A 17041-nucleotide genomic window follows, 5' to 3' on the forward strand; every position below is an offset into this window, starting at 1 on the left:
ATGTTATCAAGTCCACCTTCATATGCAAACAACTTTGTCAAACTATTGAAACAATCAACATAAATCCATTCCCCTTACTGAAGTAGTATAAGATACGTTTGTCATGGATWGACTGAGACTATACAAATCGTCCTGGGCGTTCATAATGACTACTTTATTATAAACTGGTGCTAACTGCTAATTGAACTTCAATGTTCATATTGACTTAGCTGACCTTTTGTTCTGATCATGTGGTTAAAGCCCTTCCAGATTCGATGAATGTTATTACGGAGAGAATGAAACATTCATGCCGAATCCCCAACTGAACTGCATGTTGTTTCTGCTGGCCAACTTTGCGTTGGAATTGGAAACAGTAGATAATGGCTACTGATGGTTTGAGGTTATTTCGTCTTTGAACTCTTCCTGCGATTCTGCCGGAGCATACTAATGCACTCTATTTACATATCCAGTTTTTTAAGCACATCAAACTTAACCAACTCCAGTTAGCAGTTCCAGACATTCTGGAAGAATCCCCACATCATAATTCTGCTTGACAGAGTCAGTCCCGAAGCGCTCAGATCCTGTTTGTCTTTTGAAGTGACACCCTGGTCAAATATCACGTACTTATATCTCTATAGGACTGTCAAACGGTCCACAACAAAGAAATGTTTCCTTCACACCCTTTCATGCAGCATCAGCGAGAGACAGGAGACGGGTCGCCCTTTGCTCCTTGCTAGGCACACACTGGCAGAGGATGCTAATGAACGCTGACACCAGTAATACTGGTATAGCCATGGGCTTGCTCTAGCATGGCAGAGAGGCTGGAGACCAGTTATTAGGCCCCAGGGCATCTCCCTCAGTGAAGAGCCATTTCAGTGACGGATATTAGCGGGTGTTGAGACGAAAAAGGGATCGCGGCATGATGGTAATGTAGCGAAAGGAATATGATTATGGCAGGCATGTCACTATGACCAAGACACTCATCTAAAGAGGGATATCAAGCAATGTGCTGAATTAATATATGGCCAACAGTTATGGGCTCTATTTCAGTGACACAAAAGCTGCAACATTTCTGGATGAAATGCTGTAACTTGTATGTTTTTCAAAGACTAACATACAACCTTAATCCCAATTTCAGTTCACTTTTCCTTGCAGATGTATTTTCTGACGACCAGGGGAGTAATCCTACAGTGTTTTCCTAATAGTGTAGTGAGTTGGTGACCCCACAAACTGCTGAGCAAGGCTCCCAGCACTACCCGTGGATCAGTTTCACTTATCAATCAAATCCTCCTTCAAGGAAGAGTGCTGTGTCAGGGTGTGTCTTTAGTCTGGAAGAAGTACATTAAGGTAATGGGAATTCAGACCCAGAGTCAGAGAGATGTAGATAGATTAGATCCTGCTTCAAGGAATAGGTTTCAATCTTCATTCATTTAAATATAGGTATTTCTGTGAGACTAAATCAAAAAATCATCCTGACCCATTACTTATCTTGAATGGGAAAGTACATTTGTAATAGTGAGGTGAAGCCAATGAAAGCCTATGTGCCGAGGGATAAGAAAACGCAAAAGGAATCCTTGGCTTTGGCTTGCAAAACTACCTCTAACTTCCTTCATACTGGACACGAACACATAGCATTGGTATCCACACGTTTATCTGACTCTGGGGAAGAGTCATTTAAAAAATCCAGAAGTATCCCTTTAAACCGTCATTTATATGAGAATGCACAAATGAACCACTGTAACCAACCACATTCTATAACACTACATCAATCAATCACATGTATTTATAGAGCCCTTTTTACAACAGCAGTTGTCACGAAGTGCTTATACAGAAACCAAACCTAAAACCCCCAGAGAGCAAGCAATGCAGTGGCTATGTAAACTCCTTAGAAAGGCAGGAAACCTAAGAAGAAACCTAGAGAGGAACCAGATTCTGAGGGGTGGCAATCCACTTCTGGCTGTGCCGGGTGGAGATTATAAGATATTTCTTCAAGATGTTCAAATGTTCATTGGAGACCAGCAGGGTCAAATAATAATCACAGTGGTTGAAGAGAGTGCAAGAGGTCAGCACTTCGGGAATTAATGTCAGTTGGCTTTTCATAGCCAAGCATTTAGAGGTCGAGAGAGCATGTGCGGTGGAGGGGAAGGGGTCCGGTGAACAGGTCAGGGTTCCATGGCTACAGGCAGAACAGCATAAACTGGGTCAGCAGCACGACCAGGTGGACTAGGGATGGGGACAGCCAGGAGTCGTCAGGCCAGGTAGTCCTGAGGCATGGTCCAAGGGCTCAGGACCTCCAGGATGGGAGCGAGAGAGAGAAAAGGAGAGAATTAGAGGGAGCATATCTAAGATCACACAGCGAATTACACCAGATATAACAGACTGACCCTAGCACCCCAGCACATAGACTATTGCAGCATAAATACTGGTGACTGAGACCGGGGGGTACACTGTGGCCCCGTCCAAAGTTACCACCGAAATGGGACAACCAGGCAGGATATAACCCCACCTACAAGCACCGACAAGCACAGCCCCCACACCACTAAAAGGGATATCAACAGGCCACTAACTTACTACCCTGAGCTGAAGTTTATTTAGTGCCTTATCTGGGTAGCCGGAGAGTAGAGCATTGCATTAGTCTCATCTTGAAGTGACAAAAGCATGGATGACCTTTTCTGCATCAAATTTGGACAAAAAGTTAGATTTTTGCAATGTTACGAAGATGAAAAAAAGCTTTTCTTGAAATATTATTGTATATGTTCTTCAAAGGAGAGATCAGCGTCCAGAGTAACGCCGAGGTCCTTCACAGTTTTATTTGAGACCAGTGTACAACCATAGAAAATCATTTGACAGCATATCTGCTTGTTTCTTGGGACCTATAACTAGCATCTCTGTTTTGTCTGAGTTTAAAAGTAAAACATTTGACACCATCTACTTCCTCATGTCTGAAACACAGGCTTCCAGGGTAGCAAATTTTGGGCTTTCACCATGTTTCATCGAAATGTACAGCTGTGTGTTGTCTGCATAGTAGTGAAAGTTGACATTGTGTTTCCGAATGACATCACCAAGAGGTAGCATATATAGTGAAAACAATAGTGGTCCTAAAATGGAACCTTGAGGAACACCGAAACGTACCATTGATTTGTCAGAGGACAAACCACCCACAGAGATGAACTGATACCTTTCTGTCAGATAGGATCTAAGCCAGGCAAGAACTTGTCCACGTAGACCAATTACGGTTTCCAAAATAATTTTGAGTTGCTGAGCAACAGCATTTTCTAAAATGTTTCAGAGGAATGGGAGATTCGATTTAGGCCAAGAGTTGTTTTTACATTTTCCGGGTCAAGGTTTGGCTTTTTCAGGAGAGGTTTTATTACTGCCACTTTTAGTGAGTTTAGTACACATCCAGAGGATAGGGAGCTGTGTATTATGTCCAACATAGAAGGGACAAGCACAGGAAGTAGATATTTCAGTAGTTTAGTTGGAATAAGGTCCAGTATGCAGCTGGAAGATTGAGGCCATGACTATTTTCGTGAATGTTTTGAGACAAAAAAATTAAATAAATACTCTACAAACTTGAGTGTTTCCATTGATACAAGCTCCTGGCACTTCTGTGCAGACTCAGGACAGCAGAGTGTTGGAGAAATAGCCGTATTCAAGGAGGAGTCCGTAATTGTTTTTCTAATGATCATGATCTTTCATTGAAGAAGTTCATGAATTCATCACTGCTGAAGTGAAGGCCAACCTCCCTTGGGGATTTGGATTATTTTTATTCTCCTCAATCAGGTTGGAAAARTAGGCTATCGGGCAGCAGTAAGGGTTTCAATATTGCGCGGTACCGCTTTCCAAAGTAGTCAGAAGACTTCCAATTTGGTGGAGAGCCATTTCCATTCCAATTTTCTGGAAGCTTGCATCAATCAGGGCTCCGGTATTTTCTGTATACCAGGGAGCTAGTTTCTTGTGACACTTTTTTTTATTTTAGCGGTGCGTTTAGATCTTCGGTCTGGTGGTTACCTGATTTTTGTACTCCGACATCCTTGAGTCTGGACTGGCATCAATGAATCTTTGGGTTGTCTGAGATTATAATTTTTTGATAGCAAACATAATAAGATGGGGGTCCGATTATCCAGAATTATGAGGAAAAACATTTAGATCCACAATATCTATTCCAGGGTCAAGACTAGATCCTGGGTATGATTGTGGCAATGCGTAGGTCCTGAGACATGTTGGATAAAACCCACTGATTCGATGATGGCTCCGAAAGCCTTTTGGAGTGGGTCTGTGGACTTCTCCATGTGAATATTGAAGTCACCAAAAAATGTGAATAGTAAAAATATAAAAAATGTGAATATTATGAATATAGTCCGATAGGAATTCAGGGAACTTAGTGAGGAACATCCTATCAAGCCTACAAAGCTAATTTATATAATTCCTACCTCTACAGATAAATTACAACAACAAAAAAGTTATGAGGTCAACATGTCATCTTCGCTATTTGCATATATTACTTGTTGGCTGGTGATCCCCTGAGCTGGACTGAATGTGTTACTTACAAAAGTGCAGGATTAATAGCAGGATTTATGCGGATGCCGGGTTTTGTAAAGGATACTCACAAGCCTCTTAAGTGTCAAAGAATCATTTGATGGCCACTGGCATCTAGGGTTGATATGGAAGATGTTTCTCCCCAAGAAAAAAGTCCACTTCTACACAATGTTGCCTCAACAGCAATAAACTCCTTGAACTTGTTTCACAACAGTTCTTAATTCTCGCCACATAATATTTGGTGCTTTTCAAAAATGAAGGTCAGTGTATTGGCCTGTAATCTCAGTGTGCCCCATTGTGTCTCCATTGCTTTCACCTAGTGGACAAAGTTTCCAGTAAAGAGGACTGGGTTCACACACTGAGCAATAACCATTAGGAAGCCATAGAAGAAAGGTGAGAGTTAAGAAAAAAACTTAAGGGGGGTTTTGGGAACACTTTTGTCGTCAGGATCATAGCAAAAGCCAAAGAGCAAGGAGCAATGACAAATGCCCAGCCACAAAAGTGTATAACTAAAATCTTGACGAATAACTTGATATGAGATATGGTTACATTGCTGATGTCAGGAGCAAAGTCTGTATTGTATCATTATGGCTATTAAAGTTGGGAGGTCAAAGGGTGTGGCTCGGAGGCTGATTCTGATTGACTGGAGAGCAGGGTCTGAGGGGACTGCTGTACTTGCTCATGGGGTGGCGGAATTTTTCCGTTGTAGACAATTTGAGGAAATGTTGCGTTTTGACAGTTATTCTTTGCTCAGGGGTTCTTGCAGTCACTGAGCATGGCGGTTGAGTCTAGACATTAGCCCAAAACCATATGTGCTTATGACAATGTTCTGTATCGCTGACACTTCATCAAATTGCATCATTTGAAACAACGCTGAATCCACTCACTTGTTGCCGATAAAATATGAAGTAGGCGGGCATATTTACTGCCAGTTCATGTTGCACTTGCGCTCGCTAAACTGTGTAAATTCTGTTCAAATCCAAATGCTTTCTCTATAGCCTGGATAGCAGAGTCCAGATTCCTGAAGTTAAACCAATAAATAGTATTTCGATAGTCTCATTCCCTGAGTATAAAAACCAAAAGATTGTCTATCATATCCCCTGACACCATGAAATGGATTTAGCAAGGGGAACAGCAAATATATTTTTCTATATCAAAACACCCCCCCCCCCATCTCTTATCCACCATGGTATAGTACTGGATATAACAGTAGATGAGGTGATCTCACAAGGACAGTCAAAACAAAATCAGAGATGTCCATTCTAGTTCTGTTGAATAGGCGTTTTTAATAAAAAACGATACTAGATCCACTGTTTTGCGCTGCACACAAATTGTTGGTTGCTGAGCTTTCAAATCAGTATGTGGTCCCCTCCTCTATAGCAGACTATTCAAGGATGGTGGTTGGTAATGATGCCCAGTTATGGAATGGCTCACATAAAAGGCAAACCTTCGAAGGGAATTGCTAAGACAGTGTTTTGTGCTTTTATGAAGCAGACTGTCTGTCAACACGTTCTATGAACCACCTGTGTATGGAGGATTTATCATAGTGTCCTCCATCTCAACAATAGTCCATGAATTAAAAGACTGTAGGTACGCGTCAATGTGTCTTCATAAACTGCCTACATATTTGCATACATGCCTCGTAGAAATGCATTCATCACGGATCGTTTTTAGATTACAACGTGGGATGTGAAATCTAAATGCTGTGATTGTTTGCTAGAGTTGAGTCTCTCATCGGCTTATCAAAAGGGCTATTTTAACTTTCAGTTATCCATGGAGATGAGCAATAACCTAAGCTGAAGTCCAACAAATGCCAGCTACTAGAGAAAGTAACCGAATTGCTGCATAGGCATAGATATAGATATAGATAGAACTTCTTCAAATTGAGCTATGACATAAAGCTGATTGTTGCGGCTTCTCAACAGGATGCAATATGTCCATCAGAAAAAAGTCTGAGGACTCAAAGCTCACTTCACTGGTTAGAAAGGGCCAGGGTGCTCTGACTGAGTGGTGGCTAAGATGAAAGGGCACCACCTAAGGTTGTCCTAATCCTGCACTTAACACAGCCTTTTGTTGTTGCACTGCAGCTCCTCAGGGATGTCAATGTTCCTGATGTCATATGACATAACCCTTCACATCAGGGTTAGCAGACTGGAGCAGAGCACTGCTGTGGCCTTCCATTTTCTTTGATGACTTTTCTGCTGGATTTTATTTCTCTCTCTCTCTCATTTACCAAGTTAAATTAGTCTAAATTAGTCAGGAAACACCAAGTCTAGCATTACCTTTGTGAGAATTATTGAAGCAGAATTGCATTTTTCTAATTGCCACTGCAAAGATTGACTCTCAGCTAATTCTTTAGGGATGGCTCAATCATGCTGGAGACAAATTCCTCTTTCCCTGACCAATAGTATGTAATTTCACAATTGTCTGGCAGGAAAAGCTGCAGTCCTCCCCTAGCTCAGTGACAGCCCTATTTTTCCCCATGCCTCTGTAATGGAATAGAGGAGAATGAGATCATGCCTATGTTGGTAGGCAAGAAGCCCAGTCGGTTCAGATCTTCCATCACAAGCAACTCTGCACAACTCAACTAAGGTACGCCACCTACTGGCCAGTACATCAAACTGCAACTGAACACTTTTAAAAGTTGCCTATGTCATGACAAATACCATTGGAGAATTACTACAGCAAAAGTAGGGATTTTTATTAGACACTGTGGCTTATGTGATACTACACATACATTAATACCACTTAGCCTATATGACTGGGTGTCAACATGTTTGTAGGATGCAATCACATTGTATATTAAATCGACCTCATGTACCATGTTTATACATGAGGAATAAGGATTGCATGAGGTTTCATGATAAAAAGGGTCTAATAAGAAGGGGGAAATAATGTAGGTCAAACACTATTAGAGGTCGTAAAGGTCAACATATTTTTCTATAGAAATGTGGATTTTAATTAACAGTTTGGGTTATTAGCACTGACATATAGGAAAAATATGAAAAGATACAGACCCTTATAATCTTATGGTCGAGTGGGTGTACTTTTTGACTGGGATTTTGTGCAAAACAAGTACAGAGGTATTATTAAAAGGTATATGGCGCCCTCCAGAGTCAGAGTGTAGTTCAAAGTTCAAATAAGTACAGGCCACCCGAAATCAAACACAAAATTGGACATCAGAATTGAAGGAAGCTATGCACTTTGCGATTGTCTCACTATGTAGCATTTTATCAATAATAAAAATGAGCGTGAGGTTTTTGGAAGAATATGGCTTCAAATACCTTACCTTCAATCGCTTGCCATTATATTCTTACTTTATCATAATCCGCAAAAACATTTCTTGCAGGGACATGAAGAAATGTTCAGAGAACAAATCGTGAAACAGTGAGAAAATGGCACTCACCAGTGAATAAGCAACTTTAAAGCTTTAAATAATGTTTAAAAAATGTTTCTCTCAGTTAATTGTATTTTCAGCTTCATGCATCACCTGAATAATTTACCAAGTGTGTGTGCCAAAGCCATGGTTKATTCTTTGCACTGGTAGCCTCGACACAATGTTCTGAATAAGCATTGACGCCTTAGCAAGGCTTTGCACAGTGGCAGGTAGGCCGCCTCCTCATGTCACAATCGACTATATAAACAACCGTGTAATCAGTGTGCTTTCATACTAATAAGCGCCATTGTTCGCTGGCAGAACCAGTCCCATACGCCTCAGAATAGCTCTATTCATTTTCTCTTTACTCACCTCACGATGACAGCTTACCTGAGGTAACACTTCCCTGTAATTTTCTGTTTCCCAAGCTGAAGTTCCACCGCTCTCTCGCACAATGCCGAAAGCAGTAAACTATCGGGAAGGTCATAAATCTCTCAGGGTCTTTGTTGGAAGCAAAGTTCAGTGTCACTATATGCACCCCACAAATCAGCCATTATTTACTGTGAACATTTATTCAACGATGAATCCACCACACCACCGGAGTTGAACTAATGTAACCTTGTGCTTCTAGTTCCGACAGTGGAGTAATATCTAACAAGTAATCTAACAAATTCACAACGACTACCTTATTGTAACGCTCCTCCTCTTCGTTTGATGATGAGGAATAAGAATCATCGGACCAACACGCAGCGTGGTAAGTGTTCATAGTAAATTGAATCAAATAAACTGAACACTGAATGACAAAAACCAACAAAGAGAGTGAACGACACGAAACAGTCCTGTAAGGTGAAAAACCACAAAACAGGAAACAACTACCCACAAACACAGGTGGGAACAGGCTACCTAAGTATGGTTCTCAATCTGAGACAACGATTGACAGCTGATTGGGAACCATACCAGGCCAAACACATAGAAAAGGACAACATAGAACAATCAATCAATCAAGTTTATTTTATATAGCCCTTAGTACATCAGCTAATATCTCGAAGTGCTGTACAGAAACCCAGCCTAAAACCCCAAACAGCAAGCAATGCAGGTGTAGAAGCACGGTGGCTAGGAAAAACTCCCTAGAACAAAACATAGGATGCCCACCCCAACTCACGCCCTGACCAAACCAAAATAGAGACATGAAAAGGATCTCTAAGGTCAGGGTGTGACACTTATACACACAAATGTAAAGGGATGAATAAGAATATGTACATGTACAGATGAAGTCAGAAGTTTACATACACTTAGGTTGGAGTCATTAAAACTCGTTTTTCAACCACTCCACAAATTTCTTGTTAACAAACAATAGTTTTGGCAAGATGGATAGGACATCTACTTTGTGCATGACACAAGTCATTTTTCCAACAATTGTTTACAGACATATTATTTCACTTATAATTCATTCTGGATGATAGCGGGGTAAACAGGCAGTGGCTCGGGTGGTTGTTGTCCTTGATGATCTTTATGGCCTTCCTGTGACATCGGGTGCTGTAGGTGTCCTGGAGGGCAGGTAGTTTGCCCCCGGTGATGCGTTGTGCAGACCGCACTACCCTCTGGAGAGCCTTGCGGTTGTGGGTGGAGCGGTGATACAGCCCGACAGGATGCTCTCGATTGTGCATCTGTAAAAGTTTGTGAGTGTTTTATGTGACAAGCCAAATTACTTCAGCCTCCTGAGGTTGAAGAGGCGCTGTTGCACCTTCTTCACCATGCTGTCTGTGTGGGTGGACCATTTCAGTTTGTCCGTGATGTGTACGCCGAGGAACTTAATAAACATTTCCACCTTCTCCACAACTCTTGTCGATGTGGATGGGGGGATGTTCCCCCTGCTGTTTCCTGAAGTCCACAATCATCTCCTTTGTTTTGTTGATGTTGAGTGAGAGGATATTTTCCTGACACCACACTCCGAGGGCCCTCACCTCCTCCCTGTAGGCCGTCTCGTCGTTGTTGATAATCAAGCCTACCACTGTAGTGTCGTCTGCAAACTTGATGATTGAGTTGGAGGCGTGCATGGCCACACAGTCATGGGTGAACAGGGAGTACAGGAGATGGCTGAGAATGCACCCTTGTGGGGCCCCAGTGTTGAGGATCAGCAGGGTGGAGATGTTGTTGCCTACCCTTACCACCCGGGGGTGGCCCGTCAGAAAGTCCAGGACCCAGTTGCACAGGGTGAGGTCGAGACCCAGGGTCTCGAGCTTCATGACGAGTATGGAGGGTACTATGGTGTTAAATGCTGAGCTGTAGTCAATGAACAGCATTCTTACATAGCTCTTGTCCAGATGGGATAGGGCAGTGTGCAGAAGGCAATTGCGTCGTCTGTGGACCTATTGGGGCAGTAAGCAAATTGGAGTGGGTCTAGGGTGGAGTAGGGTGGAGGTGATATGATCCTTGACTAGTCTCTCAAAGCACTTCAGTATGACAGAAGTGAGTGCACGGGGCGATAGTCATTTAGTTCAGTTACCTTAGCTTTCTTGGGAACAGGAACAATGGTGGCCATCTTGAAGCATGTGGGCACAGCAGACTGGGTTAGGGATTGATTGAATATGTCCGTTATCACACCAGCCAGCTGGTCTGCGCATGCTCTGAAGACGCGGCTAGGGATGCCGTCTGGGCCGGCAGCCTTGCGAGGGTTAACACGGTTAAATGTTTTACTCACGTTGACCACGGTGAAGGAGAGCCCACAGGCTTTGGTAGCGGGCCATGTCAGTGGCACTGTATTGTCCTCAAAGCGAGCAAAGAAGTTGTTTAATTTGTCTGTAGCAACACATCATGGTCTGCGACGGGGCTGGTTTTCTTTTTGTAGTCCGTGATTGATTGTAGACCATGCCACATACCTCTCGTGTCTGAGCCGTTGAATTGTGACTCTACTTTGTCTCTATACTGACGCTTAGCTTGTTTGATTGCCTTGCAGAGGAAATAGCTACACTGTTTGTATTCGGTCATGTTTCCGGTCACCTTGCCATGATTAAAAGCAGTGGTTCGCGCTTTCAGTTTTGCGCAAATGCTGCCATCAATCCACGGTTTCTGGTTGGGGAAGGATTTAATAGTCGCTGTGGGTACAACATTACCGATGCACTTGCTAATAAACTCGCTCACCGAATCAGCGTATTCATCAATGTTATTGTCCGACGCTATGCGGAACATATCCCAGTCCACGTGATCGAAGTAATCTTGAAGCGTGGAACCTGATTGGTCGGACCAGCTTTGAACAGACCTGAGCACGGGCGTTTCCTGTTTTAGTTTTTGTCTTTAGGTTGGGAGCAACAAAATGGAGTCGTGGTCAGATTTTCAGAAAGGAGGGCGGGGGAAGGCTTTGTATGCGTCGCGGAAGTTAGGATAACAATGATCCAGGGTTTTGCTAGCCCAGGTTGCGCATTCAATATGCTGATAAAATTTAGGGAGCCTTGTTTTCAGATTAGCCTTGATAAAATCCCCAGCTACAATAAATGCCGCCTCAGGATGTGGATTCCAGTTCACATAGAGTCCAATTGTCAAGCCCTGACCATAGAGAGCCTTTTTATTCTCTATTTTGGTTAGGTCGGGGTGTGACTAGGGGGGGTGTTCCTATCTAGGTGTTTTATTTCTATGTTGGCCTGGTACGGTTCCCAATCAGAGGCAGCTGTTTATCGTTGTCTCTGATTGGGGATCATATTTAGGCAGCCATTTCCCCACTGTGTTTTGTGGGATCTTGTTTTGAGTTAGTGCATGTTGCACCTCTTATGTTACGGTTCGTTGTTTGTTTCCTTTTTGTTTTGTAAGTTTCACAAAAATAAAGATGTGGAACTCAGAGCATGCCCCTTGGTCCGTCTCTCCACACAACCGTGACAGAATATCCCACCAACAAAGGATCAAGCAGCGTGAACATGAGGTGAGGAGGTTTTGGACATGAGAGGATGCGAAAACCTTCCTTGGCAGCAGACGGATGGAAAAAAGAGAGGACCGCGACGACGCCAGGGTTCGCACCCACAGAAAGCACAAGGACAACCCCAAGATTTTTTGGGGGGTGAAGCACGAGGGGTGGTCAGCGGAGCTAACGGTCGAGCAGCGTAGAGTGCCAGAGCCTGTGTGGGAGTCGATAGASGAAGGTAATGGGAAATACCGGAGAGAGGTTTTGACAAGGAGTATGCTGCAGCGCAGGCGCGCTGAAGAGCACCTTCTCAGCCCGGTACCATCTGTGCCAGCTCCACGCACCAGGACACCAGGGCGCCTCCCCAGCCCGGTACGTCCTGTGCCTGCTCCCTGCACTCGCCCTGAAGAGCCAGAGACTGTCAGGGAGGCAATGGGGAAGTTGGGAGAGAGAGAGATGAGAGAGATGTTGTGCAAGTGTTTTCTGCTCAACATCCGACCAGAGGATCCGGTTAGCAGTCTGGTGCAACTTGGGCCGGCACCACGCTTCTGGCCTCCAGTGCGCCTCCCCAGTCCGGTACATCCTGTGCCTGCTCCCCGCACTCGCCCTGAAGAGCATGTCACCAGTCCGGTGCAACCTGTGCCGGCTCCACGCACCAAGCTTCCAGTGCGCCTCCCCAGTCCGGTACGTCCTGTGCCAGCTCGCTGAACCTCCTGCGATGGTCCACAGTCCGGAACCTCCAGCAACGGTCAAAGGTCCGGAGAGTCCAGGCACGGCCTCCCGTCCCGCTCCATTGCAGGAGCCTTCCTCTGCGCCGGTGCCCAGTCCAGACACGGCGTCCTGTCCCGCTCCAAGGCCGGAGCCTTCCTCTGCACCGGTGCCCAGTCCAGGCATGGCGTTCAGCCTGGCGCCTTGGCCGGATCCTGGGACTGGGCGGGGGCTACGACCTGCACCGGAGCTGCCACCGACACTAATCACCCCCTACCCTCCCCAGTTGGTTTCAGGTTTTGCGGCCGGAGTCCGCACCTTTGGGGGGCGGTACTGTCACGCCCTGACCATGGAGAGCCCTTGGTTCTCTATGGTATAGTAGGTCAGGGCGTGACTAGGGGGTGTTCTAAGTTTATTATTTCTATGTTGGTGCTCTTGGTATGGTTCCCAATTAGAGGCAGCTGAGGTTCTTTGTCTCTAATTGGGGATCATACGTAAGGGTTCCCTGTTTCCACCTGCTGTGTGGGATATTGTTTTGAGTTAGTGCATAGAGCACCTCTGATGTCACRGTTCGTTGTTTGTTTCTTTTTGTTTGGAAGTTTYGCTTAAAGAAATATGTGGAATTTTAATCACGCTGCGCCTTGGTCCGTCTCTACACACGATTGTGACACCAATGAAGTTCTTTCAGGGCTGTCGATGTGTCTGCTTGGGGGGGCGATATACACGACTGTGATTATAATCGAAGAGAATTCTCTTGGTAGATAATGCGGTCGGCATTTGATTGTGAGGAATTCTAGATCAGGTGAACAAAAGGACTTAAGTACCTGTAATGTTGTTATCATCACGTCTCGTTAATCATAAGGCATACAACCCCGCTCTTCTTCTTACCAGAGAGATGTTTGTTTCTGTCGGCGCGATGCGTGAAGAAACCAGGTGGCTGTACCGACTCTGATAACGTATCCCGAGGGAGCCATGTTTCCGTGAAACAAAGAACGTTACAATCTCTGATGTCTCTCTGGAAGGCAACCCTTGCTCGGATTTTGTCTACCTTGTTGTCAAGAGACTGGACATTGGCTAGTAGTATGCTCGGAGCGGTGTGCGATGTGCCCGTCTACGGAGCCTGACCAGAAGACCACTCCATCTGCCCCTCTGCGGCGCCATTGTATTGGGTTGCTGGCTGGGATCCGATCCTTTGTCCTGGGTGGTGGACCAAACAGAGGATCCGCTTCGGGAAAGTCGTATTCCTGGTCATAATGTTAGTGAGTTGACGTTGCTCTTGTATCCAATAGTTCCTCCCGGCTGTATGTAATAAAACTTCAGATTTCCTGGGGTAACAATGTAAGAAATAATACATTAAAACATTATACTGCATAATTTCCTAGGAACGAATAATGTTGGTAAGTTGACGTCGCTTTTATGTCCAATAGTTCTTCCCGGCTATATGTAATTACACTTGAGATTTTCTGGGCAAACAATGTAAGAAATAAAAAAATTACTGCATAGTTTCCTAAGGACCTGAAGCGAGGAGACCATCTCTGTCGGCGTCATCATAACTAGCGATGTATCAGGCATAGTATACCAGATGTGTAAAGACCACATTGGTGCATTCCTAGTATTCCTAGGACAAATTACTCTGCTCATGCCAATGGACATGACAATACAGTGTTGAATGGCATGCATCTATGACAGCTCTTCATATTAACATCTAAAATCTACATGTCTGAAAATTACTTCATCGCCATTCAGATTTGTATACCAATACTTAATCATCATACCATCAACTGATAACAGAGGAGCCATTCAGTATACAACATACTTACATTTGACTTATGGTAGGCTGTGGCGATTTTAGCATGTACATCTTGGTRGGGCAAACAATCAAAAACAAGCTAGCACTGAAGCTAGCACCAGTTAGCCACCAACCAGGCTCATCTCGAGAGTGCTAAGAACCTTGGCGTGATCCTGGACAACACCCTGTCGTTCTCAACTAACATCAAGGCGGTGACCCGTTCCTGTAGGTTCATGCTCTACAACATTCGCAGAGTACGACCCTGCCTCACGCAGGAAGCGGCGCAGGTCTAATCCAGGCACTTGTCATCTCCCGTCTGGATTACTGCAACTCCGCTGTTGGCTGGGCTCCCTGCCTGTGCCATTAAACCCCTACAACTCATCCAGAAACGCCGCAGCCCGTCTGGTGTTCAACTTTCCCAAGTTCTCTCACGTCACCCCCCGCCTCCTCCGCTCTCTCCACTGGCTTCCAGTTGAAGCTCGCATCCGCCTAACAAGGACCATGGTGCTTGCCTACGGAGCTGTGAGGGGACGGCACCTCCGTACCTTCAGGCTCTGATCAGGCCCTACACCCAAACAAGGGCACTGCGTTCATCCACCTCTGGCCTGCTCGCCTCCCTACCTCTGAGGAAGTACAGTTCCCGCTCAGCCCAGTCAAAACTGTTCGCTGCTCTGGCACCCCAATGGTGGAACAAACTCCCTCACGACGCCAGGTCAGCGGAGTCAATCACCACCTTCCGGAGACACCTGAAACCCCACCTCTTAGGAATACCTAGGATAGGATTAAAGTAATCCTTCTAAACCCCCCCCCCCCCCTTAAAGAGTTAGATGCACTATTGTAAAGTGGTTGTTCCACTGGATATCATAAGGTGAATGCACCCAATTTGTAAGTCGCTCTGGATAAGAGCGTGTCTGACTAAAATTGACTAAATGTAAATGTAATCTCCCGGCTAGCAAATGAAATTACTACAACCACAATACCTCTTTCGCCAACTGGCCAGGACCCTTTTGTCGATACGAAGCTCTGCTGTTCCACCACGACTGGTCTGCCGACGAAACTCCATCCGCTGTGCCCCCAACCGGCCTTTTCCGGACGTCGGAGCAGGCGCTTCTACTAGCCCCGGCCTGCTAACTTTAAATGCTGTGTCTCCCACTTGCTAGGTAGTAACGCCTACCCAGCAGCTTCCCTGTTTCATCTATTGCTGTTCACTGGACCCTATGATCACTTGACTACATAACTGATGCCTGCTGGACTGTTCATTAGTCACGGTATTCCATTTTGTTTATTTTTTTGTTCGAGCTTCTATTATCCTGACCATTCATTGCCATTTTACCTGTTGTTGTTGTCTTAGCTGATTAGCTGTTGTTGTCTTACCCGTTGTTGTCTTAGCTAGCTCTCCAAATCAACACCTGTGATTGCTTTGTGCCTCACTTTATGTCTCTCTCAAATGTCAATATGCCTTGTATATTGTTCTTTAGGATAGTTATCACTGTTTTAGTTTACTGCTGAGCCCCTAGTCCCACTAAACATGCCTCAGATACCTCCTTTGTCCCACCTCCAACACATGCGGTGACCTCACCCAGCATAACTAGTATGTCCAGAGATGCAACCTCTCTTATCGTCACAAAATGCCTGGGTTTATCCCCACTGTACCCGCACCCCACCATACCCTTGTCTGTACATTATGCCCTGAATCTATTCTACCACACCCAGAAATCTGCTCCTCTTATTCTCTGTCCCCAACGCACTAGACGACCAGTTTTGATAGCCTTTAGCCGTACCCTCATCCTACTCCTCCTCTGTTCCTCGGGTGATGTGGAGATTAACCCGGGTCCTGCGTGTCCCCAGGCACTCTCATTTGTTGACTTCTGTAACAGAAAAAGCCTTGGTTTCATGCATGTTAACATCAGAAGCCTCCTCCCTAAGTTTGTTTTACTCACTGCTTTAGCACACTCCGCCAACCCTGATGTCCTTGCCGTGTCTGAATCTGGGCTTAGGAAGGCCACCAAAAATTCTGAGATTTCCATCCCCAACTACAACATTTTCCGTCAAGATAGAACTGCCACAGGGGGAGGAGTTGCAATCTACTGCAGAGATAGCTTGCAAAGTTCTATCATACTTTCCAGGTCTATGCCCAAACATCTCTCCAGAAATATGTCTCTCACTGTTGCCTCCTGTTATGTACCCCCCTTAGCTCCCTGCTGTGCCCTGGACACCATATGTGAATTGATTGCCCCACATCTATCTTCAGAGTTCGTTCTGTTAGGTGACCTAAACTGGGATATGCTTAACATCCCGGCAGTCTTACAATCTAAGCTAGATGCCCTCAATCTCACACAAATTATCAAGGAACCCACCAGGTACAACCCTAAATCCGTAAACATGGGCACCCTCATATATATTACCCTGACCAACTTGCCCTCCAAATACACCTCTGCTGTTTTCAATCAGGATCTCAGCGATCACTGCCTCATTGCCTGCATCTGCTATGGGTCCACAACCACCCCTCATCACTGTCAAATGCTCCTTAAAACACTTCTGCGAGCAGGCCTTTCTAATCGACCTGGCCCGGGTATCCTGGAAGGATATTGACCTCATCGCGTCAGTCGAGGATGCCTGGTCATTCTTTAAAAGTACATTACATTTACATTTAAGTCATTTAGCAGACGCTCTTATCCAGAGCGACTTACAAATTGGTGCATTCACCTTATGATATCCAGTGGAACAGCCACTTTACAATAGTGCATCTAACTCTTTT

Source organism: Salvelinus sp. IW2-2015, linkage group LG8 (assembly GCF_002910315.2).
Source record: "Salvelinus sp. IW2-2015 linkage group LG8, ASM291031v2, whole genome shotgun sequence".
In the NCBI taxonomy this organism is placed as follows: domain Eukaryota; kingdom Metazoa; phylum Chordata; class Actinopteri; order Salmoniformes; family Salmonidae; genus Salvelinus; species Salvelinus sp. IW2-2015.